The following is a 24,844-nucleotide window of genomic DNA, read 5'->3' on the forward strand; positions in this document are numbered from 1 at the left end:
CTTGGGTATGAGAGATAATAACCAGAGGTTATCATATTTCCTTCTATCTTTGTCCCGTCCCCCTAAGAAACTTGCCTGATGATCCATCCAGTCAAAGGGAAGAAGCAACATTAGAGATTTCAAAGCTGCTAAAGAGTCATCCAAATAGTCCCACCAGACCAAATAGGATCTGGATTCTACTCTACTATTTTTGGTGCCAAAAAAGACCGGGGACTGAGACCGATTTTGGATCTCAGTGTGCTAATCAAATTCGTAGAGGTACAGAAATTCCGGATGGTCACAATACAGTCTATCATCCCACTCTTGGAGGCAGGTGATTGGATGTGCTCTAGATCTTCAAGATGCGTACTACCATATAAAGGTAGACCATAGAGAAGATTCCTTCGCTTCCGTCAGAGAGCCAGTCCTTACCAGTTCCAAGTACTGCCCTTCGGACTCTCTACAACCCCCAGAGTGTTCACAAAGTGCATGGCAGTTGTCACAGCTCACCTGCAACTGCAAGGATTCCAGGTGTTTCCATACCTAGACGACTGTCTCATCACCACCCCCACCAGACATCTATTGGAAGACTTGGAATACTCTCTTCACACCACAGAACAGTTAGGTGCAACTGTAAACTGGCAAAAATCCAACATATCCCCATCCCAATCCATAGAATTCATTGGGATCCTGTTGGATACAAAGAACTGCACGGCGTCAATTCCACAGCTCAGAATTTTAAGGATAAAACATCAACTCATACCCATCCTCTTAAGGGAAAGATCCACAGCACATTCGGTCCTCCAGCTGTCTGGTTCCATGGCCGCTTCCATCACCATTGTCCCCCTTGCAAGATTCCACATGAGGCTTTAACAATGGTTACTACTCACCCAGTGGTACCCTTTTCAGTTTCCTCAGTCATCCCAGATTCAGGTGACTCGCATGCAAACAAGACTTGATTTGGTGGATGTCGCAGAACCAGTCACAATGTTATTGCCCCTTCACATCCCAATAGCCCAAAGCCACAGTGACCACGGAAGCCTCCCTGATGGGGTGGGGGCTTTTTCAGGGGAAGACTGTCCAAGGCACGTGGTCCGAACTAGAGGCCCATCTGCTTATAAATGTTCTAGAACTGAGGGTGGTGCTTCTAGCGTTGCATTTCATTCCCTCCTCTCGTCAGGGACTATTGCAATACAATTGGACAACATGGCTGTAGTCTGGTACATCAACAAACAAGGCGGAACCAAATCTTACCCACTTTGTCAAGAGGCCATGAGGATATGGCAATGGGTGATGGTTACTAACATGCTTTCTGATAGCAACGCACATTCCTGGGAGTTCTAACGTGATGGCAGACAGATTGAGAGGTGCATTCTGCAGCCACACAAGTGGTCTCTGAATCCTCTTATAGTGGCGGAGATTTTCAACTGCTGGGGTCTTCCTTGCTGCGATCTCTTTGCATCTCCAACCAACTACAAATGCAGCAATTACTTCACCCTGATTACCTCTCTGGGGACAGTCACCCAGGGACGCTATTGGCCCTCTGGTCTGCTTTATGCCTTTCCTCCTCTTCCTCATTCCCCAGTTCCTGAAGAAAGCTCGCCGGCTGAAGAGCAAGATAATCCTCATAGCGCCTTTTTGGCCTCGTCCAATTCGGTTCCCCTTGCTATGGCCTCACCTGCTATAGCCATGGATTCTTGATCCAACTCCAGACTTTATCTCCCATCTGCAGAACCTGATTAACCCCAACCTGAACAGCCTGAAGCTCACAGCTTGGCTCCTCCACTTCCGGTGATTGCCAGGCAGACTGACTGATTTTACCCAGTACGTGACATTCTTATTGCATGTCATAAGTCTTCCACCAGAACTACTTATCTCAGCAAGTGGAAAAGGTTTACCGTTTGGCTGAAGGAAAAACTGAGTCCTTTTTTTCAGCACCAGTGCAGATAGTACTGGAATACCTGTCAAGTTTATTCCAGTCTGGACTTTCTGCTTCTACCATTCGAGTTCATTTGGCTGCAATATCTAATTTTCACAATGGTGTCCATGACTCTTCCCTTGTGTCACACAAATTATGCAAGACCTTTCTAAAAGGCGTAAATCATTAGGAAACCCCTTTTAGAGAACCTATCCAGCCGTGGGACCTGTCATTAGTCCTGCAAGCTTTGACAATGTCTCCTTTTGAACAAGCGTCTTCATGCGTCCTCAAGTTTCTTTCTTGGAAAACTTTGTTCTTGGTCGCCATTACTTCTGTCAGACGTGTATCTGAACTTCAAGCTCTATGCATCAAACGGCCTTACTTGATCTTTCATAAAGATAGTGTCATTGAGAACTAATCTTTCCTTTCTGCCAAAAGTGATCTCTGAAATGTTCATTAACCAAACCATTGAATTGCCAATTTTCTTTCCCAGTCATTCTAACAGAGGAGAGTATTGTCTACATACCCTAGACATTCACAGGCAAATTCGTTTCTATCTGGACAGAACTAAGGCTTCTCGCAAATCAGATCAGCTATTACTTGCCTAGACTTGGATGTGCTGTTTCTAAGGTCGCATTGGTTAAATGGTTAAGACTGTGTAACATTTATTCACAAAACTCATGCTATCCCTCTGACTACAGCCGTAAGGGCTCATGCCACTAGATCGGTAGCACCTTCTGCTGCCTTCCATGCTAGAGCTTCTTTACCTGATATTTGTGCAGCTTCAACTTGGGCTCGACCTCATACCTTCACCAGCCATTGCAAACTAGATTTGGCCTCCAGAGGAAGAGCGTCCTTTGGTTCAATGGTGCTCTGCAATGTCCTTCCATGAATTACTCCCAGGAATAAAGGTAGCTGGGGACTATGTCCCAGGTGTAAGTAATGAACAAGGATTAACAATATCAGATAGTTATGTTATGCTTCCCCCTCCTGAGGCTTATAGTGGATCTCCTCATCCAGTTCCATTAGGTCCTTTGACTAGAGGTAGCCTCTACTTTCTTTGGCTTGCAAACTCAACGAGGTAACGGGGAGAGTGGAATTGTGGGTAAGAGTTTAGCTTGAGAGTTTGTGGCTGTCGTGAGCTTGGAAGATGGCCGGCTCTGTTCCGAGGTCAGAACCGATCACCCGGGCGTAATGACTGAACGAGGATCAACAATATAGATGGAACGTTATGGTAAGACATAACTTTTTATAGCGTATATTAATAGAAGAAAGTCTGGACAACTGAACTTTTTCTGTTGGCATATGCTGCATTTACAGCGGGCATGCTGGTTGGGCTGACCACTCAGCGTGCTTGTTTTTGAATGTTAATGGCCAGTCATTGTATAATCAAGTTATGTGAAAGCAAAACAGTTGCTATGTAAAACTAATTGGAGTGATGTGTTTTCAGTGGAAAAACTCCAGAAGGAATGTAGAAAGTTTTAAGACTGAGTGAAAAATAAAACAACATCAGGATCTAGATGCACAGTGTCAGGAGGATACATTTTCATAAGAACAAGATGCTTGATTATCAAGGTTAGAGACAGAAAATGTAAGAAATGAACTAAAATTTTGAAAACTGAAATAAGCTGGACAAATTCAAAAATTTGAATAAAATGTAGAGTATAGGCCATTTTACATGCATGATGTGGAAAGAAAGACATACAAATTGACGAGCTGTGTGTGGATTCTAAAATTTATTCTGATACAGGTTATAATATATTTAGCTCCACAAGGGTGACAAGTTGCCTTGGTGACATCCAGGCATCCTCAGATACTGAAATCAAATTGGATTATATTGAAATAAAAACTATGCAAACTGGATACAAACAAAGCACAGAGATGAGAATTGGTAATGATGACCTGAGAACTTCAATAACTTGCAGTACCATTATATCTGTCATTATACTAGGCTGTATAAATATGAAACTTGAATATAAAAGGTAAGTCCAGATAAAAGCACTTCAGCAGATCTAGGAGAGACAAATACCCTCCCTGTGGGAGGATTGGCATATAATGATTAAGGTGTTTACATTACAGAGGTGCAAGGTTTGAATCTCACATGGGGTAATTGGCTAGGCTTAAAGTAGCCCACAACGGCAGTTAACCTAGTACTAATCTGTGAACCTATAACAAAGACACCTTGTTGAAGTTTCCAGTAGTTTATTCAGCCAAGTGGGTAGAAGAACACTTGTCTAACTGAATAAACTACTGAAAACTTCAAGGTGTCTTTATTCTTCCCACAGGGAGGGTATCAGAAAGAGTCTCCTAGATGTGCTAACTAAAGTGATTTTATCTGAATTTTTATCCTTTATACTCTTTCTTGTTAGTCCTGTTACCCTCTGGATCACAGGTGGGATACCAGACTTCAGTTGAGCCCTCTGGATTACCCGTTTTTTTAGGTTGTATAAATATGGGGAGATTCTTCATGATTGGAGACATGCACTTATTAAATATGGCTTAAAGGGGAGTAACAGAAACCCAGACTCATACAGACCTTTAAGTCTGCTTTTATGTTGTGGAAAAATAAAGGAGAAGGTAATATTTGATAAGTTATTGTAGGGATTGGAAAGGTTGGGACATGAAGCCATATATCAGCATGCATAGTGTTGAAAATAGATTACTGCCTGTAACAATATAATGGCTATGAATGAAAATTTGTGCAGTGGTAATTTGTGCAGTAGTGTAATTTTATAGAGTTAATGTCCATGTTTGATAAGGTCATACACGCAACACTGATCAATAAATTAGAACTAGGTATTTATGTACTCTTGATGAGATGGATAGCTGCATGGCTTACAAATAAGAGGTGTTGCCCTATCTTTCAGATCCGTTTTTCATCTGAGGTGTTCTACAGTGTATGCAGATTACTTGAAATTAGGTAAACTTGATTACCTGTGTTACAGATAGGGCATGTCTGCAAAAGAACTTGACTAAATTGACCACTTGGGCATAGGATAACAATATGCTGGTAAATGTATCAAAAACATAAGCATACGAGATTTGGGAGACCTAAATTGAAGCTGAACATTTAATACAGCACACAGTGAAATTGTAGATTTTTAAGGATCTCCCTACATGGGTAGGATCTAGCTTTGTTTTTTTTTTTTTTAATATGAACCAATTGGCTAATGATAGCTGTAGAGCTGTAGGTTGTATAAAAAGACTTATAAATTGTAGCAAATCGGAAGTCATTGTTACAGTAGACCCCAACTTGAGTATGTAATAAAGTAGAAATCTTTAAGAAAATGAGCACGAGTAAACTGGAAAGAGTACAGTGGAAATATACCAAGGGCATCAATGGATGTGAAAATTTTAATTTTTGAGAGACTGAAATATCTGAACTTGTAAAATATTCCACATTAATACATAAGAGGAGACCTTTTTCAAGTATACAGGACATTTAGAGGCAGCTACCTATGAGAATGTTTGGTATTATCAAATAGTAGAGATCATCAGACAACCTATGTAGAAGTTTCTGTAAGAATGAAGTGTACTAATTGGGTCTGTTGAGAGAGCAACTGATGCACAGAATAGACTACCAAATTTCATTAAATCAGTCACTAGTTTAGATATTTAAGAACAGCCTAGACACTTATGGGAACAACTTATGGTATATTGGCAGGTTAGAAGGGCATTAATGCCACTGCTTGAAATGTTTGTATATATATTGTCATTCACTTCAGCATACTCTTCTTCCTTTCTCCATCCTGAGTTTTCCCTAAGAGATCTGGTCAAATGAACTTGAGGCCTTTATCTGGTGGGCATTTTGTCCCGGGTCCTCAAAAAGAACAGTGATTCAGGACAAACTTAAACTGTAGTGTAGAGGTGCATTATGAGAGCGAGGGGTGAGTTTGAACTTTCTCTGATGCTTTCCTGTCTTGATCAGCTAGCGTTTCTGTGTTACTGGGCAGATTTTTCTCTGCAAAATTTGGAAATTTAACATTTCTGGTTCAAAAAAAAAATTAAGCTTGGAAAAAAAAATATTGGTGTCATGGCTTTCAGTCACTTAACAGTGGAGTGACTTTTTGCTTTGCAATACATAAAAAATTAACTTGATATTCTGCTTTAAAACTTTTGTTAAATTTAAGTAATACATGGTCTTTTATTCATTGAGGAAAAAAAAAACTTTAACAAATATTGCAGTCTCTCTTACCTGGGGTTCAGTTTTTTTAGCTGCTCCATGAAAGAATTTACTGGTTAGAAAATTTTTCTTTCTGAAAAGTTTCCAGAGTGAACTAATTATTTTGGTGGGAACATAAAGATTCTTGTAGCCTTGAAAAAATATGGTTGGTTACAACTGTCATTTCCTGAACTTATTCCTGTTCATTCTGTACTTCGAGCATTGGAGGATGTTTTATTGCAGCCTACAGCTTGCCCGACAGCCATGCTGCTGCCCCTAAAAATGTAGGTAGATAATGCCCCACACACACACACACCCCCGATTGGTAGTAATAACAGATCTGACCCTGCAGTGATTTCCTTGGCAAATCCAGCTGCTGCTAATAGTTAATCCCCCCTTTGATAAATGTGGGAAAATCTTTAATCAGTTTGTGAAGAAAATGTATACTTCCACCATACGTTTTGAACTTTTAATTGTCAAGTGTTTAGACTGAGAAACGTAACTACTTTCCCTCTTCTAAGGAAAATCTATGAATACTCTTGCTTTGTGTTTCTCAAGTGACCAAACACATACAAATGTGCTTATGATTCAGCTGATGCATCTTTCAGAGCCGCTGTTACGGGAACCGTTATGGGAAAGTTTGCATGGTTGTGTGCAAAATGTACCTGAGGTTTTGAAGCTGAAATTTTGATTTCTCCTAGAAGTCTGCTGCTGATGTCTTGGAAGAAGTTTGATAAAGGGAAGATTTTTCTACCTTTCCTTCATGTTTGTTAAAGATTAAATATTGTGGGAAGAAATGGCCAGGGAATTGTTATGGCTAGGCTTGTATAGGCGCTAGGGCCGATAGCCATGTACCAACCTATGAAACCTGCCTGTGCAACATTTTATAAAAAGCAAAATAAGCAGATACAGCAAGTCTTTTGCAAGTAGACTTCCAGAAAAAAAATAGCAAGGGGGCTCCAAAAAGGAATTTTCCCTCAGAAACAAGGACAGTCCAAATCTGAATGACTATCTGCAGTGTGAGAGTAACCCTCTTCTCCAGAAATTGGTTGTCCGTCTTTGGCAAAAGATAGTCTTGGATAAATGGGTTCTGAGAGTTGTACAACAGGATACAAAAGGCAGTGGGGATACCCCACCCACCACATCGGACTTTTTTTTCTAATAGGGAAACTTCCCTGGAAACCTCTTGGATCTTTCTTTTCTAAACCAGTTTGTGAAAGTCCCAAAATTCAAAATGTTATCCCTTCATGACTTGTTACTTCTGATTCCCTTTTAAATTTCTTGGTAACTCTAGATTTAAAGGATGCTTTTCATGTTACTATATCCTTAGATTTCAAATATTTCCTATGGTTTTCTGTGTCTGGATTACACTTCCAGCTCTCTATGAATAACCTTGGAGCAGTAGATAAACCAAAGTGTATAGCCCCAGTGATATCCTATTGCAGACTGCAAAATATTCATCTTGCTATGCATTAAATATCTTTACAAAGTTATTTAAAGTGCCAAGAATCTCATTTGCGTTAGAGGTTTTTCACAGACTGGAGTTTCAAGAGAACATTCTGAAGATTGTTTTCCTGGGGTGTCTCCTTGAATCTGATATTTCCACTTGGTACAAAACTTCAGCTAGGGGGATTTCTCAAGATACGAGGATTCATGGCATTCATGATTTCTTTGGACAAACTCCACATGAGAAATAGTGGTACTGAAAATGTATTTGATCCCAACATCAGCATCCCCTGACATTCTAGATTCCTGTTCTGGAATTTGTTAAAACCATATATATTTCGGTGGGGAGACAAGTTTTTCAGTCCTGTTATCGTTTTTTTTTCCATTCAAACTGTAGCAGTGTCTAACTACAGACTCTCCAGACTTTGCTTGGGGAGTGGTGTTAGTAGGGGTAGAAATGCAGGGTCTTCAAAACAAAAAACAGACCAAAACATACAGTAATAAGAGATGTTGGCAGTCTTTAAACAATTGTCATTGCAGACTAGCCTTGGTAGCCTGGGATGTAGCAGCTCCGCACAATCTTGCGCCACAGGCATATTGCATACTGTCAGAGCAAATATGGCAGACGAGCTGACCAGGGCAGTCCCTCATAAATGACTTTGAATCGGGGTGTCTTAGGGTTTTTTGCGCAGCTGTGGGAACAAATCAGTTGGATCTTTTTTGCCTCCTTTCATAACAAATAACTGGTAAAATTCTGATCCAGAACCCATCTTGTGTACAGATGCATTTTCATTTCCTGGCACAGGAATGTTAGCCTTTCTACCCTTTCCATTGATTTCCTGGATCATTCTGAAGATTCCAAGAGACTAAAGGTAATTGTGATGACTCCCTTCTGTCCACATACAACAGTGGTTCTCCCTTTTGGAAATTGCCAAAAGCAATTTATTTTATTTATCATTTGTTGACCGGGAAAGTCCGACTAGGTTCCACAGAGCATGTTTTCAGTGGAGGCCCGGGGAGAAATGCTCCAGATGCAAGTCTTTGGAATGTGGGAGGAAAAACTGAGTACCTGGAGGAAACCCATGCGAACACTGGTAGAACATGCAAACTCCACACAGAAGGCATCCCAGCCTAGAATCGAACCGGTGAACCTCTTGCTGTGAGGCTACAACGTTAACCGCTGCACCACTGCGCCGCGCAGTTACTGCAAGCAACCTCGGCTTAGACCTACTCTTACCTATGAACAAAACTCCTGTCTTGTAATTACTAAGCTAGCTGCCCTTGCAGGCCATTTTAAGCCTAGCCAGTTATCTGTCTGATACTTAAATGTAATCTATACCATTTGCCATTGCACTGGCCTTACCCATCCCATGGTCAATGCTTGTTACTCCTAGTGAAAATAACTGGGATAATAACACAGATAATTTGAGGGGACCCATGCATGTGATAAAGCATTTAGGAGCTACTGCTTTCCTTTAGTACAGGGTGTGGTCCTGGGATAAATTGTTTCCATCTGTCAGTTTAAGTTTGAGGGTAGACATGAGATGAGCTTTGTTTTACATGGATTTGGGAGTCTGTTCCAGAGCAGCAGTATCCTCTGCCAGATATACCTGTCCCTCCAAACTGTTCTGTTGATGCATGTTATATCCCTAGACAAAACATTTCTGATGGCATTTGACTTGCTGATAAGCAGTAAACCCATCAGTGTTGGATCGATGGATGCTTTGTATGCCAGACACAGGACACCTCTTAAACTTGATGCAATGTACAGTAAAAGGGCTTTTGAGTCTGTCCATGTAGGACATATTTAAGCCTTTTATCCTTTTAAGGCATCTCTGTGGGTGTTCTAGTTGCATGTGTCTAGACATGTCCATGACAAAGGACTTTTCTCAGCCCTCATTAGGCCAATAGTTGAATAAAGGGGACATTATCCCTAGATCTAGACAGTCCCTTTGTAAGTTGTGCAAAATAGGACTGTCTTAAGACACTGGGCACTTGGTCAATAGTTGGGTCACAGTCCGCACAAATTCCCAAATCTAAAACTGGGTCAACTCTATTGGCATACTGTCATTGTGATAGTTCCTTGGGATAGATGATTTCCCAGAGTATACCATAATGCATTTTTTGGTAGTTTTCATTCATTGATTTTTATATCAGTTATTTGTTTGGGGTAAGCCTTTCTACAAGATTGTGAAATAATATGATTCCTGCAGGACTGTGAAGTAATATGGGAATCTGAAGTTTTTCATTTGATCTTCAACCTGAGGGACTCTTATCTGGCACTGATCTGACTCTGCAGCATACTCCAGCATCTGATCCAAGCTCCTCCCATACCCATAATGCCCCTGTCTCCCTCGTTTGCTACTCGTTTGAACAGCAGGGTGGTTCCATAGCTCCAAGCTCTGTGTGCAAGTGTTTTTGTCCCCCTCCCCCCCCCTTGGGTATTTTTCTCTCTCTGACCTTTCTTTACCTTCCTTTACTATCTTTTACCCTACTATATATAGATGTATAATTAAAACAAAAAAAAATCTCTTGTCTAGCTCTGTCTTTACCTTTCCTAGTCTGTTTCCAGATTGGCCATGGCTGATACCCACGAGCCTGACTTCAGGAAATGTGCAGAATGTGGGCATAAGTTTCCCTGTCACCCTGTTTAGGCGTCTCCCACCTAGATTCCTCCTGCTCGATCTGCGCAGGCTTCCACCCCCATGCCTTGATCGACAGGAGGAACAAACTCATTCTGAAAGCCCTCCTTCCACCCCCTATGGAGGCCTCTGCTTCTTCCTACACCCTGGATTCTGGGACTCAACCTCTGCCAAGAAGTCCAGGAACAGAGAGAGGGCCTGACCTAAGGAACTGGATTGACCTAGGAAGCAATCCTCAGACCACTGTCCCTCAGCTGAACCCCTGACCATGTCCTGCCTGGATCCGAGCCGGGCCTCCCCTTTGCGGTGGCCTCGCTTTTTGCCGGAGGTTGCCTGGGTTTGATCTCCACTCTCTGGCTGCCTCTACTGCCACTCGAGGCCTGGATCGGTGGCATGTTTCTTTTGGTCCTCAAAGCCTGCCTGAAGCAGAGGTGGATAGAATAATGTGGAAGTTCAGATCCAGTTTGGAATCTTGCCTGCTCTGTCCCCCTCCTGGGTCCAGGGGGATGCAGTCCCCCTTTCTCCTTTAATTTTTTTCTGATCAGACTCCTGGTTTCGGAGTCATTGGGTCTGAGATTCCCCGGTGTCGAGGGGTCTGTGCAGATGGTCCCGTGTACCTCGGCGCCCGCTGTTGCCCTCGGTGGTTTGGCTGTGACCCTTTCGGAGTTAAACAACTCTTGGAGCCAGAGGCTTAGCGTCAGATTTGAGGGGATGGCCTCTACTTCGAGGCATTCAGAGTTGTCCCTTCCTCTTGGAGTCTTGGGGTCAGGAGGCTTGACTCCAGCTCTTCCCTCGGCGCAGGGAGCAGCAGATCCAGCCTTGGCCAGTCCAACTTTGGGGATCCGCTCCCCTTCTGTCTTTCATTTGTTGTGGAGAGGGTCCTCTCTGCTCCTTAGAGACCTGACACTCTTCCTCAGAGTCTGTCCTGTTCCCTCTTTCTGGGCTGGAGTCTGCCATCCTGACCCCTCAGCAGCAGCCTGTTCCCACTTCACTCCAAAAGGTTCCTACACAGGAACTCCCTGTGGCTTCAGAGCCCTCCCTGCAATTTCCCCTTGAGGAGCCCCCTCTGAAGCACATGTGCAAGAGGAGGCACTTAGACTTCCCACCTGAGATCCTCACAGATGATACTGACTTGGAGGAAGGGGAGGGATATCTGTATTACCCTCGGAGGAGGTCTCCTTTGGAGACTACATAGAGATCCTGCAACAGTGTGGTGGGTGGTCTAGCCAGAAGCCCTACCTGGATGAGTTTGTATTCCTGGAGGCATTTGGCACAGGACCCTTGACATCCTGGGTGTCCCCTCTCGCAGATCCCCTTGTGGGTCTAATCTCCTCTAGGGCATTGAAGGAGCCAGATGTGGTTGAGCCTATCCCCAGCCCCAGGTGCCCAGTTGAAGTCCATAGTGCTCCTTCATATAGGCAGCATTGGTTCAAAGGGTCCCCAGTCGATGCCATGGTGGTTGCAGCGGCCACCAAAAGAGTTAACATAGGAGAGCTCCTCAGCCCATCCTCTAGACTGGTAGTCTCAGGCGATTTATCATTTTGGGAAGCAGACCTATGCGTCAGCCACCTTTGCCTTGTGCTGAATTACGTGGCACATTAGATTGCAGAGGGACTTGGTAAGAGAGGTCGGAGTCTGCCCCATGGCCCATGTTGGCAGAGGAGAAAGGTTTTTTCCTCCCGCATGGTCACCTTCACTTTCATTTCTAATACTTCCATGGGGCTCCTATCACATGCTATTGAAGGTGCCTCCAGGGCTGCAGGAACAGGCATTGCTATTGGGTAGCATGCCTGGCTCCAGCTTTGATCTTTTTTGGAGCCCTTCAAGGCATCTTTCACAAATGCGCCCCCTATGATGGTTCTACCTTGTTTGGGAAAACTGTTCCGTGATACTTTAGTCCAGAGCGAGAAGGACTGGAAGACCTTGTCTGCTGTTGGGATCTGCTTCTCAACTCCACAATGATCCTTCTCTAGTAATCAGCGAGGGGCTAAGATGTGGTTTCAGAAGTCTCCAGGTTCTCTCCATGACACTCGGGGATTCACCCCCCTTTAGAGCCAGAGGAGGATATGATAGATGCCGCCCTTGTGGCAGAGGGGATCTGAAGAACCAAGGATGTCCTATTCCTATGTTACAGTATTCTTAATGTGGGATTCTCCACCCCAGGTGACCTGAACATCGGATCCTTGTACAAAAGCTTAAGCCTAGTTGCTGTAGGTCCAAAGAACATCACGTGACACCTGCACGCACAGACCTCAGAACTTTTCAGCTGCTGTTGACAGTCACATCAATCACTTCGCTTCTCTACTTTTTAAGACATCTAAAGCTAAGTACCGCATTGGGGATTTTGTTTTAACTTCTTGCTTGTTTGGTTTGCTGTACCCTACTGTTAGCCAGTGTCTGCTAAGAAGAGTAAATGCTGATGTGGGCGCTAGATTCCGCATAAGGATACGCACAACCATTGCATTTTCTGCCTAGGCCAAGAATATGACCATACCTCTTGCCCTATTTGTCAGTCCTTCATACCCAAGACCATTTGAAGCAGTTTGGCAGCCCTAAATCTATATTTAGAAAACCAGGGGCTAAAAAGAGCTAGCGCTCGGGATGGATCCCGAATCGGCCGCCCAGCGGAACCACTACGGAAAAAGGCCAAGATTCCAAGGCCTAGTACTTCTGCCTCTTCGGCATCGGACATCCCTCCAGCTTCCGATTTAGGAGTTGAGGGACGTCCATTAGAGCCTACTGCTTTGGCGACTCCCCTCGCGGAAGCTGCTTTGGAACTTGCAGCCAGCACATCCACGAAGACAGCTTGGATGTCTGTCCCAACCGATGTTGGGGGGGGGGGGGGCAGACACTGGACGACTGACCGGGATGCCCTTGCCTGAAGCCCCAACTCCTGTTCAGACCAGTAAAACCAGGCCTCCTCCTAAAGCTACTCCTTTTAAAAAGGAAGCAGAAAACTAAGCACCTACCTACTCCCACAGAGGGAGTTCCAGACTGGCAATTGTTCAACTCTTTGATGCAGGCCTTCATGACCCCTAGGCCCACAGCCTCTTCCCCTTCCACCATTCCTGTTAAGTCCTAGGTCTGCCTCAGCTGCCCCCCCCCACCACCACCACCACCCATTAAGGGGAAGAACAGGTGGCTTACTAATTCTCAGATGAACCCATTTACCTACTCATCACAAAGTCTCCCCTTTAGAGTAGTACTTCTCCCTGATGAAGATCCCATAGAAGGGGGACTTCCCCACCAGAGGATATCGCCTTTGGAGAGCCCATCACAAAAATGAAAGATTTAAATGGGACACTTCCCAAATGACAAACTCAGATAATTTGAATTGCTTCAAGTGGAATCTCCCTCCCTTTCACCCATCCCTGCCTACCCTGATGCATACTTAGCATCTAAAAACCCAGACTCTCTGCCTCCAGCCCCTGAGAGGCTTGACCGTTTTTATAAAGTACCAGATGAGCTAAAATTCCTGGTCAGACCACCCATGGCTGACCCAGCAGTGATTGCTGTATCCCTTGACAAGCAATCAAGACTGATTCCTTCGTCTGTTACCTACTAACAAAGACAGTAAAAACATGGACAGGATAGGCAAAAAGGTTTATACTTCCACCCTAACCATCAAAGCTGTCAACTACCAAACCCATATGATAAAAAATGCTTTGGACCTGGTATCCCAAGCTTCTGCCCTCCTGTCATCCATACCTGATTGTCCTAGCAAGACAGAGGTAGCATCAATACTGGCCCCTTACCCTAAGGCTACCTTTGTCAGAAGAACACCCTGTTCAGCTACCCCACCCTCGTCCAGGGGCAGGAAATGAACCAGGAGGCAGACCACTTCCAAACCAGCCTCGCAGCCTACTCAAAAACAGCCCGTTCATGACTGAAATGGCTCCAACACTGTGCGACTCCCTTGCCTACCTCCCCTTGTCAGCGCCTCTCTCCTACTGCCTTTCCTTGTGGAGATCCATCACCTCAGACCGCGGGGTGTTGGCAGTAGTACAAGGAGGATATTTCCTCTCTTGGAAGGAAAAGCACTTTACAAAAGGGAATTCCACCCCCCCCCCCCCAAAAGTCAACTGCATCTTACTGCACAGGTCCTTTAGGACCATCTGTATCACAGAACTATAGAACCTGTCCCCCAGGACAGGAAAGTGCTTTTACTCAAGATTATTTCTTGTCCCCAAAAAAAATGGCCCTTGGAGGCCAATACTGGATCTGTCCTTTCTAAACCTATTCCTGAAAGTTCCATCATTCTCCCATCAAACCCTTCTTCCACTATTGCCAGCTCAGGACGTTATGGCCACACTCTGCCTGAAGGAGGCATACCTCCATATCCCAATAAAATCCTCCCCCTAGAAAATACTTGATCTGAAGTAGTTAACTTCATTTGATTATCAACCTGTGGGTTCTGGATCCGGTAGCTTACCACGCTAAAGATCCGAGCTCAAAGTTCCTCCCCCTTAACCCATACTACACTGCAACCTCCTTCCAATCCTCAGATCTCATTTGCAGCGACTTTGCCAGCACTGGATTCTTGAGCTCCATGCAGGTTAATCAGCTAACTTTTTGGTCTGTTTTGTCTGTAAAAACATTTAATCCCTTCCTCACTTTATCCTCTGGTTTTGCGTCAAAAAAAAAAAAATAGTAGAGAAGGAAAGTTTTAGAACTTTCACCCATTGTAGGCCTCCACTTCCCATCCTGTGTGTGAGACTACTTAGCCTAGTCTGTGAAGATATGTCAAACTCAAAAGCAGACGTTTTCTAAGTGCACAGTGTGTGGCCATAAGCTGTTGCTGGCCGAAGGTCACACTCTGTGCATAGTTTGTCTAGAGGTTTCTTGCCTAACATCTGACTGCAAGATATGTTCAGCATTCAACCCTGTGGGATCGCAGGACCAAGCTGATTCTGGCAGGTCTTTTACCTGCAGAATCAACCACCTCTTCTGCAGCATAATCTGTGACTGTTCAGGCTTCCGGCCCTCATCCCATGTCCGGGACTCACACTCCCACCTCTAAACAGGGTGAGAGAGAGGCCAGGAAGGACAAACACAAAGAAAAGGGGAGAGAAAGAGAGAGACTAGGAGAGGGGTTACAAGAAGCAAACTGACTCTGATCTGTCGTCCCCCCCCCCCCCCCAAAAGCAGGGAGTTTGGCTCCGATGTTTGTCCCGATAGCTCCTTCTCCATTCCACCCTCTGGTTTTGGAGTCCATGGATCCAAGGAGCCCCAGAGGCAGGGGGTCGGCGCAGATGGTTCCTCCAACCTCTACGCCGGACATGCCCTCGAGCCTGTCAGATCCACTGTCTGAGCAGAGCTCTCTGAGCTGAGATTTGGGCGTTGGATCCGAGGTGGTGTGTCATCGGCCCCGTTGTGGTCGAGGCATACCATCTCCCTGGGTCCGGCTGTTCCAGCCTTGGCTCCGATCCTGTAGTCGGATCCAAGGGGCAGAGCTACCCGCCCAACCAGTTTCAGGGAAGCTGGTTCCCCTTTGGCTTTCGATGTTGTGGAGAGGGTTCTCTCTGGAGGATAGAGACCCCTCACTCTTTCCTTGCAGTCCGGCCCTGCTCCCTTGCATCTGAGTTTGTCTTCCGTCATCCAGTCCTCCCAGGGACGGTCTGTGTCTAGTACACCCCAGACGCTTCCCCTTGAGGAATATGAGACTGTGAGCCCTCCTTGGAGAGTTCCCCCGAGGAGGCCCCTTGCAAATGCCAGTGCGAGAGGAGGCACATGGACTCCCCTGAGTCCCTAACTGAGGATACCGACTTGGAGGCAAGGAAAGGTTCCCCCAGATCACCATTTGGAGACTTAATGGAAATTCTTTGCCGGTGGGGGTGGGGGGGCTGGTCCGCCCAAAAACCTTCCTTTGACGAGTCTGTATTTCTGGAGGCATTCGCAGGCCCATCTACCTCTTTGGTGTGTCCCCCGGCTGACCCTGTGGTGGACCTCATTACCACCAGAGCTTGGAAGGAACCGGACACTGTAGAGCCAATACCCAAATGGCCAGACAAAGTATTGAGCCCTCCTGCTGACAAGCCCACTTGAGTAAGGGTTCCCCAGTTGATGCCATGGTGTTGGCGGCCACCAAAAAGGAACTGGCCCCGGAAAGTTCCTCTGTCCATCCGCCAGACATGGAGTCTAGGGTGATGTATCGTCTTGGAAACTGGACATTTGCTTCAGCTACCTTTGTTATAAGGGCGCTGAATTACATGGCCCACATAATTAGACTGCAGCGTGACCTTGTGAAGTACGCTGAGTCTGCCCCGGAGTCCCATTTCGGCCGAGGATAAACTGCCATTCTCTGCTCGTATGGCCACTCTTGTCCGTTTTGAATACGTCCATGCGTCTACTGTCATGCCACCGAGGGAGCCGCTATGGCAGCTGGGTCCGGTATTGCCATGAGGCGTCATGCCTGGCTCTGGCTTTGGGATTTTTCGGAACCTTTCAAAGCGTCCTTCTCTAATGTGCCTTTTGACAGTTCGACCCTGTTCGGGAAGACAGCTAGTCCAGAGCAAGAAAGACGAGAAAACCATGACTGCCATCGGGATCCACTTCTCCATCTCTCAAAAGGTTCTTCTCCAGGGACCAGCGAGGGCCAAAGAAGTTGTAGTTCTGGAAGTCTCAGCAGTCCCAGAATGCTCCAGACTCCTCCCCTAGAGGCAGAGGGGGACAAAGTGGATGCTGGCCCAGAGGCAGAGGGGGACCGAAGAATTTCTGGTCACGGGAACCGTTTTCCGACCAACCTGTGCAGCAGCCCTGAGGGGTTGCCTGACTGTTTCTCTCTGAAGGCAGTCGGGGGGGGGGGGGGTCGAGGCACCTAGCCCAGTGGGAGTCCATGACAGATAACTGTGTGCTTCGAATAATATCCAGAGGCTATTCTATTCCCTTCATAAACAGTCCACAAGACGCCTCCCAGATGTCCCACCTGCTCAAAGGGAGGTGGCAGCTTTGGAAATAAAAAAGTTGCTTGACAAAAGAGCAATCCAGCTAGTGCCCCCCAGACCAGTCCGGATCAGGCATCTATTCCAGGTTCTTTTTGGTGCCAAAAAAGATGGGGGACTTGAGGCCGATTCTCGACCTATCCACAGTGAACATGTCCATTGCCAAGGAGTAGTTCCAGATGGTCACTTTACAATCCATCCTGCCATTAGAATTGGTCCTTTCCAGTCACAGATGGACCTCAAAGGGGCAGATGCAGACGTCCAAGAGGTAGAGGTCAGACAAGGCCCTTACAGGCCTCGACCATTGGAGTACGACAGGCCTCAACTTTATAAAAAGCAGCCTCAATGACTTCCACTGCAGCTGCCAACCAGCTCTCTTGGCAGCCCCCTTAGGAGGAAAACTGGCACTTTTCTAACTGCATATGAGGAAACTACAATGGTACGTAAAGAGCGTATGGTTTCAACACTGTCAAAGTTTGGAAACAGTTACACCACTAATTCCTTGCTTGCAACAGGAGTTTCGATGGGCACAAGCTTGTCACCTCAACAAGGGAGTTTTTCACTCAACTCACAGCCAGGCAGACACTGACAACAGATGCATCGGATTACGCCTGGGGAGAATACATGGCAGGAAAATGTATCCAGGGCGAGTGGCCCACAGAGCAAAGACATCTCCACATCAATCAAAAAGATGCTAGCTGTACAAAATGCTATTATAGCTTTCAAGGACCTGCTGCATCCAGGACAATCACTACTAAAGACGGACAACACCACATTTATGTGGTACATAAACAAGCAAGGGGGCACAGACTCCTACACCCTCTGCAGACAAGCCATGACCTTGTGGAACACAGCTCTAAACTACCAAGTTCATCTGCAAGCACAATTCCTGCCAGGAGAGAAAAACACACTGGCAGATGACCTAAGCAGAAACATTATGGACCCACACGAATGGGAACTGAACCCACAAATATTCAGAATGATGACACAAAAATGGCGGAGCCTGGACATTTCTTTGCTTCCCCAAAGAACTGCCAATTACAGAAATTCTGCACAAGGACCTAACATCCGCAAGCATGGAAAGTGGATGCCCTCTCGTTCAGCTGGAAAAAACTACAAGTATACGCTTTCCCTCCTTTACCTCTCCTTCCAAAGGTACTCATAAAAGCCAGGCAGGAAGAGCCAAAAATGATTCTGATTGCACCAGACTGGCCACGCCAGCACTGGTACCCAATCTTAAAGAACGTAGCTCAAGAACCACCCTGCTATTTGCCTCAAATCCCACAGTTGCTGACACAACACAACAATCCGATACTTCACAGCCAGCTAAAGACCTTAAATCTAGCTGCATGGAAAATTCCTTAGTCAAGCAAGTAATGCCTCTGTCCAAAGCTGTTATGGATGCCATTCTGGAGGCCAGAAGGCCTAGCACCAGGAAAGCATACTCTGATAAATGGAAGAGATTCTGTGCCTGGAACCAAGCGCACAGCCTTGACCCTCTTGTCCCAAACATTCCTCAGATACTTCAATACTTAACTGAGATGCTGGACAAGGGCCTCCTTTTCATCCATCAAGATCCACGCCTCCACTATCTATGCTCATTACAACACGGATCCACCAGTTTTTTCTAATCCTTTGCTCAAACAGTACCTTAGAGGGGCTGAAAACATAAGACCGCCCCGTAGAGCACCTACACCAACTTGGGACTTCAACTTTGTTTTGGAAAAAATAACTTTACCTCCTTTTGAGCGAGCTACACAGCAGAATTAAAATACATCTCTTGGAAAACTGCTCTGCCCTAGTGTAATGACTGCAGCAGTGTAACACTATGAGCATAGTACAGTTTTGTACCCAACATAAATGTAGATGTTCGAGTGTAAACACTGCTGCAGTCCAGGTTACCCTCCCTCCTTCCCCTCTTACTTTCTGGTACTTGCCTAGGTCATCTACACTTTATTACCTATGGGGAGTATTTGCTGGTAACTAAAAATGGTTTGCTTTTCTTTTGTATATTTTACTAGCAATTTGAATTGCCTACCTATTTGGGGACATCTGGGGCAAGACTGAAGAAAATGGCATCTGCTGCATCTTGTATACCCCTGTTGCACTGATGTCAGGGAGGAGGCGACAGCAACCGACGTCTGACCAAGACTTTGGAACTCTGGCCGACTGCGGGACCGCCTGATGGCAGGATAACCCAAGTGTAATGACTGCAGCAGTGTTTACACTCTAACATCTATATTTATGGTAGGTACAAAACTGTACTTTTCGAAGGTGACTCTTGCCAAATGGATTTCACTTTGTATTTTACAAGCATGTAAAGGACTTGGATTACCAGAACCAGAAGGAGTTCATGCTCACTCTACCCATTCTATGGTTACTTCTGCATACTGGTCTAGAGTTTCCCTGGATGATATTTGTTCAGCAGCTACCTGGGCCTCCTTTCAGTTTTATTACTCCTTATATGCTAGATATGATGTCTAGAGGAAGGGCTTTCTTTGGCTCTGCAATATTCTTCCTTGGGGACCTCCCAAGATTTCAGGTAGCTTGGGACTCTGTCCAACAGGTTGATTAAATGAAGTTTACTTCAGATAAAGTCGTCACTTACTCACCGTAACGTTCCATCTGAGTAGTTAGACTTAATTTGTCAGCAACCTTCCCTCCCTTCCCCTTGACCTTGGTGGTTATTCCTCTGTTTGGGCTCTGTCCTGAGTTTGACGAGCCTGGTGTGTGTGTGTTCGGGTCAGGTTTTTGGTGTCTTAGGTTGTTGTGTGTCACGTAATGGGTGGCAAAATCGAGCTGAGGATTGGACGGAGGTTGCAGTGTGGTATGGGTAAGGGGGAGGTGCTTGGAGCTTGGATCTTTAGCTTGGTAAGCTGCTGGCTCTGTTCCAAAACCCACAGGTTGCTGACAAATGAAGTCTACTCAGATGGAACGTTATGGTGAGTACATAACATAACTTCTTTTTTTCACTGAGCCCTGTTCACCCTTTCAATTTACAGCCTTGCCCTTTGTTTATCTGCTGCACCCAGAGTTTTCACAAAATGCCTAGCCCTAGCTATAGCCTTTTGCAGAACCAAAGGTGTCCAGATTTATCCCTAACTAGACATCCTCATTCTAGCAGAGAGGACACCCTACAAAACCATCTGCAGTACACTATTTCCCTGCCTCTGGGCCTGGGTTCACCCTCAATTTTCCAAAGTCATCACTAACCCCCCCCTGGCAGGACAAAATCATTCTTGGCTGCAGGATCAGAACAGACCTGATGCAGGCATTTCTCTCTCGGGACAAAGTTCTCTCTCTGCCTGCTTCCAAGACCTAATGTGTATTCAGTAGATACCTGCAAGACAAGTTTGTAAGGGTCCCGAGGCTGATGGCAGCATCATCCTTTGGCCAGAATGCATATGTGAAAACTGCATTTGTACTTGAAGACTTGAGGACTGTGTGGTCACAACCCGAACATCCTCTAGAGTTTCAGATTACACTCGTAACCCTGCCTCAAAGCAGAGCTAAGGTGGTGGATTCAACAAGTACAAATGAACCCAGACTTTCCACTTCAACCCCTCACCCCAACCCAGTACATGCATACAGATGCATCAGACCTAGGATGGGGGGGGGCTACCATAAAGGGCTTCATGGTATAGGAGATGTGGCATCCTACCCTCCAAAAGAAACATCAATGTGAGGGAAATGACGGCAGTCTTTTTGGCCCTGAAAACCTTTCTCTCAATCCTGCATCCAGGCCCCCTTCAAATCTTCACAGACAATACCACAGTTGTGTGGTACCTCAACAAATAAGGAGACAAGGTCCTACCCTTTGCCGGATAGCAATCCAAATTTGGGACTTTGCCTCTAGAAATAACTTGGGCAACATACATTCCTTCACAGGACAACCAACAAGCAGATGTTCTCAGCAGAACGTTATCTTTACAGCACAAGTGGATGCTGAACAGAGGCGTTATTTTACACATTGTCCACCGGTGGGGCACACCTCTGGTAGATTTGTTTGTTCCCCCCAGAACAGACATTTGAAGAAATTCTGCACCAAGGATCACTCTCCACTTGCCTGGAGGGGGTAGATGCTTTCAGCATTTCATGGAAAGGACAGTTTCTGTATGCATTTCCACCCTTTCCTCTCATCCAAAAATTCCTCCTGAATATCAGGAGGGGCAAAGCAAAAATCTTGCTGGTGACTCCCTATTGACCAAAGCAGCACAGGATGTTCATGTTTCACTGTTGGTCATCACACTTGGGGGTTATCTGCCTGTAGTTAGCCCTCAGTCGGCCTGAATACCAGAGTCTTGGGATTTGTCAGATGCTGTCACCTCTTCCATGACAGGACGTCAGGGGTATAAAACATGCAGCCAATGCCATTACATCAGCTTCGTGCGGGAGCCCAAAGCAGAAGCAGTTTGAGTGCCGGTCGGCTGCAACCTGAAATTTTCATTTTTCGAGTTTTAAGCCTGAAGTCCTCTAAAGCTAAGTACTGCGTTGGGGATCCTTCTTGCTCTAACCGATGTCAGAAAAAGTTAAACAATCGTCTTGCCTGTGGAAAGCAAATACCTCAGATTTTCATTCTTACTGCATCACCTGACAGACTACGACATTCCTCACTGTTTTGTGCCTTGTTTAACGCCCGAACTATTCGTTTGGCTATCTTTGTCGCTAAATTCTTTCGCTGTCCTCTGCATTCCAAAACTGCTACGATAAGCCATCCGACTACCGATCTTCCAAAAAAAGTAAGGATAAAGACGGACAGACTGCATAGGCCGATACTCAGTGAGGCATCTTCGCAGCCCCTGATACCTGCTTCTACAGATTTGCAGGCCTCTGCTGAGACCCATTTGGAGTCCGGTGTGTCGTGAGTTGCTTTTTCGACTATGGAACCTGCAGATGTCTACTTTAGATGGTTCCAGAACCGCTGTGCAGGCACCGGCTTCTGAGGGTGTATTCCAACCTCCTGATCGTATTAAACAGACATCTTCGTTTTTACCTAAAACTACAGAGTTTCTCAGGCCCAGAGTTCGCACTACGCCTAGAAAACAGACTACCAAAGTGCATACTCAAGCTCCTATGCCACAGAAACAAATGCTTAGAATGGTTGAAGACCATATAATTTTAATTGGGGGAAGCCAGCCTTCCCCCTCCATAAGACAAAGGATTGCTTTTCCTGCTGATTCTACATAACGTGAGTCCAATGACTCTGATCCCTCTGATTACCAGGACATTCCCTTATCTACCTATGAGGATTCTGATGCAGAGGATTCCATTCTCTCTGCCTCCCCTCCAGAGGACTTTTCTTTTGGTGAAACCTTACATACCTTGAGAGCATTTCCGCTGGGAATGCCAAGACTACCCATAGTCCAAAAAGAGGCTCAGAGAAATTTTAGACTTGCCTCAGCACAGGCCTCTAGCAATAACCCCGTCCTGGATTTTGTAGATGTCGTAATGGAATCCAGTCTTACTCCTGATTCTTTGCCACTAGCTCCTAGAAAGCCTGATAGGTACTACAGAGTATTTGACTCTCTCAAATTTCTCTAAGAATCCCACTGCAGATCCAGAGGCCATTTCCCAGGGACCTAAAGGTATTAAGGCCACTACAGCCAAAATCCCTACCCATTCGGGCAGGGATTCTAGAGCTTTAGACAGATGGGGTAAGAAGGTATATACCTCTGCAACTCTTGCCATAAGGGCTTTAAATTGCCAGTTTCACATGAAGTAGCAGCAGCATATCGTGGAACTAAACGGAAAATGTTGTTGCTTCCAGATTGTGCAGAGTAAAGATTTACAAGAGTTAATGCATTCTGCAAACCAGGTTCGTAAACATACTTTGCAGGGTGGTTTTGATGCCTTAGAAGCATCTTGCAGGGCTGCTGTCACTGGGTCTGTACTGAGAAGGCATGCTTGGCTGAAGGAACAAATCTTGCCAGACCATGTCAAAGCAAAATTGCTAGATGCTCCATTAAACCAGGAACACTTGGCACAAAAGCAGAAGTTGTTCTTAAAAAGATGGAGGAAAAAGCTAAATCTATGCAAACTGTTAACGATTTAACAGGTACAGCCACCTAGATTCAGTAGGCATTGACCTTCTAAAAACTGGTCCTTTCCAGTCCCTCCCAAGCCTTCAGTCCAAACCCAGGGGAAACAGACCACCAAGACTACAGTCGCAGGGTATGCAGAGATCTAAGCAATGGAGTGCTCCCACCTCTAAAACCAGGAGTGGTAAGCCACCCCCTTAGTGAAAAACTTCACAATGACTTGTCTGTCATTCTTCCCTGCCATGCCCAAGTACTTGCACCCCTAGAAGGAAAACTCGCCCTGCATGCTAAAAAAAAAAAAAAAATGTAATGTCCATTACCCAGGACCAATGGGTACGAAGCATTGTATCCCAGGGATACAGGTTCTACTTCCACTCTCTGCCAACCCCAAGCAGGTTGCCAGACCTTCCTCCAAACCAGTGGGCAGAGGCTCAAAGGCAAGAACTTTCTCTTCTCAGTATCAGGGTTATTCAACCTTTTCCAGTAGCGCAAAGGGGACAGGGTTTCTATTCCAGACCGTTACTGATGCCCAGAAAAGAGAGCTCATGGCACCCTATCCTGGATCTGTCCATTCTCAACACCTCTCTGGTGGTCCCAAAATTCAAAAGGCTTACACTACATCAGCTGCTTCCTATGCTAGCCAAGGACTCCTGGCTAGTCACCCCAGAAGCTTATCTGCACATCCCCATAAGGAAATTATCTATGTTTCAGGGCAGACTCTATGCACTATCAATTCTCTGCACTTCCCTTTGGCTTATCTACTGCGCCCAGGGTATTGAAAGTGCCTGGTTCCAGCCATTGCATGCTGCAGGCAGAGAAGTATTCAAATTTACCCATACTTGGACGATTGCCTGATTCAGGCAAATAGGAATTGCTACTTCAACACCTGGCATTTGTAGAGAGACTTCTAACTTCTCTGGGGTACACCAACAAAAAGAAATCACATCTGGTGCCCAGCCAAAAGATTGCATTCCTAGGAGCAAGCTTGAACACATCTTCCCAGATGGCATTCCTCACTCCAGAAAAGCAGTTTCATTTGACAAACTACTTCAAACTAATGGCCACCAAGACCCATCTATCTGCAAGAAAAGTACTGCAAGCCCTAGGGTTCATGGCCTCATGCATTCTGCTAATTCCATATGCAAAACTGCATATGAGGAAACTTCAGTGGTACTTAAAAAGTGTCTGGTATCAACACTCAGGACTTGAAAACACTGATCCCTGTCATTCCTTGTCTAAAGGCAGAATTCCATTGGTGGCAGAGGCTTGCAACCACAACAAGGGACTTCCTTTCACTCAACCCCTCGCCGCCCAAACCCTGTCAACAGGCACATCAGACTATGCATAGGGGGGCTCACATGGCAGGCAAATGGAGCCCAAGACAAATTCACCTGCATATCAGTCAAAAATGTTAGCTGTACAGAATGCTCTGACAGCATTCAAATACCTTTTCCTTCCAGGAGAACTCTTGATAAAGACTAACACCACCAGTTATGTGGTACATAAACAAGCAGGGGGGGGACTCCTTCCTACCCACTCTGCAGGTTAGCCATGGCCCTGTGGAGCACAGCCTTGAGCAACCAAGTGCACCTGCAAGCTCCATTCCTGCCAGGCAAACAAAATACACTGGCAGACTTGAGCAGAAAGCTACTTGACCCACACGAGTGGAAACTGGAACCCAACTCATTCAAACTTCTAATCAACAGGTGGGTGGACAC

General features: G+C 45.6%; 1 protein-coding gene across 6 annotated transcripts in view; it reads left to right on the plus strand.

The window, feature by feature from the left end:
* The window catches only part of PAICS (phosphoribosylaminoimidazole carboxylase and phosphoribosylaminoimidazolesuccinocarboxamide synthase), a 1,039,115-nt gene that overhangs the window by 943,558 nt on the left and 70,713 nt on the right, over positions 1-24,844 (plus strand). The gene's annotated exons all lie outside the window — the stretch shown is intronic.

The sequence above is a fragment of the Protopterus annectens genome, chromosome 2.part1 (assembly GCF_019279795.1).
Source record: "Protopterus annectens isolate FY-2018-M chromosome 2.part1, PAN1.0, whole genome shotgun sequence".
Classification (NCBI taxonomy): domain Eukaryota; kingdom Metazoa; phylum Chordata; order Ceratodontiformes; family Protopteridae; genus Protopterus; species Protopterus annectens.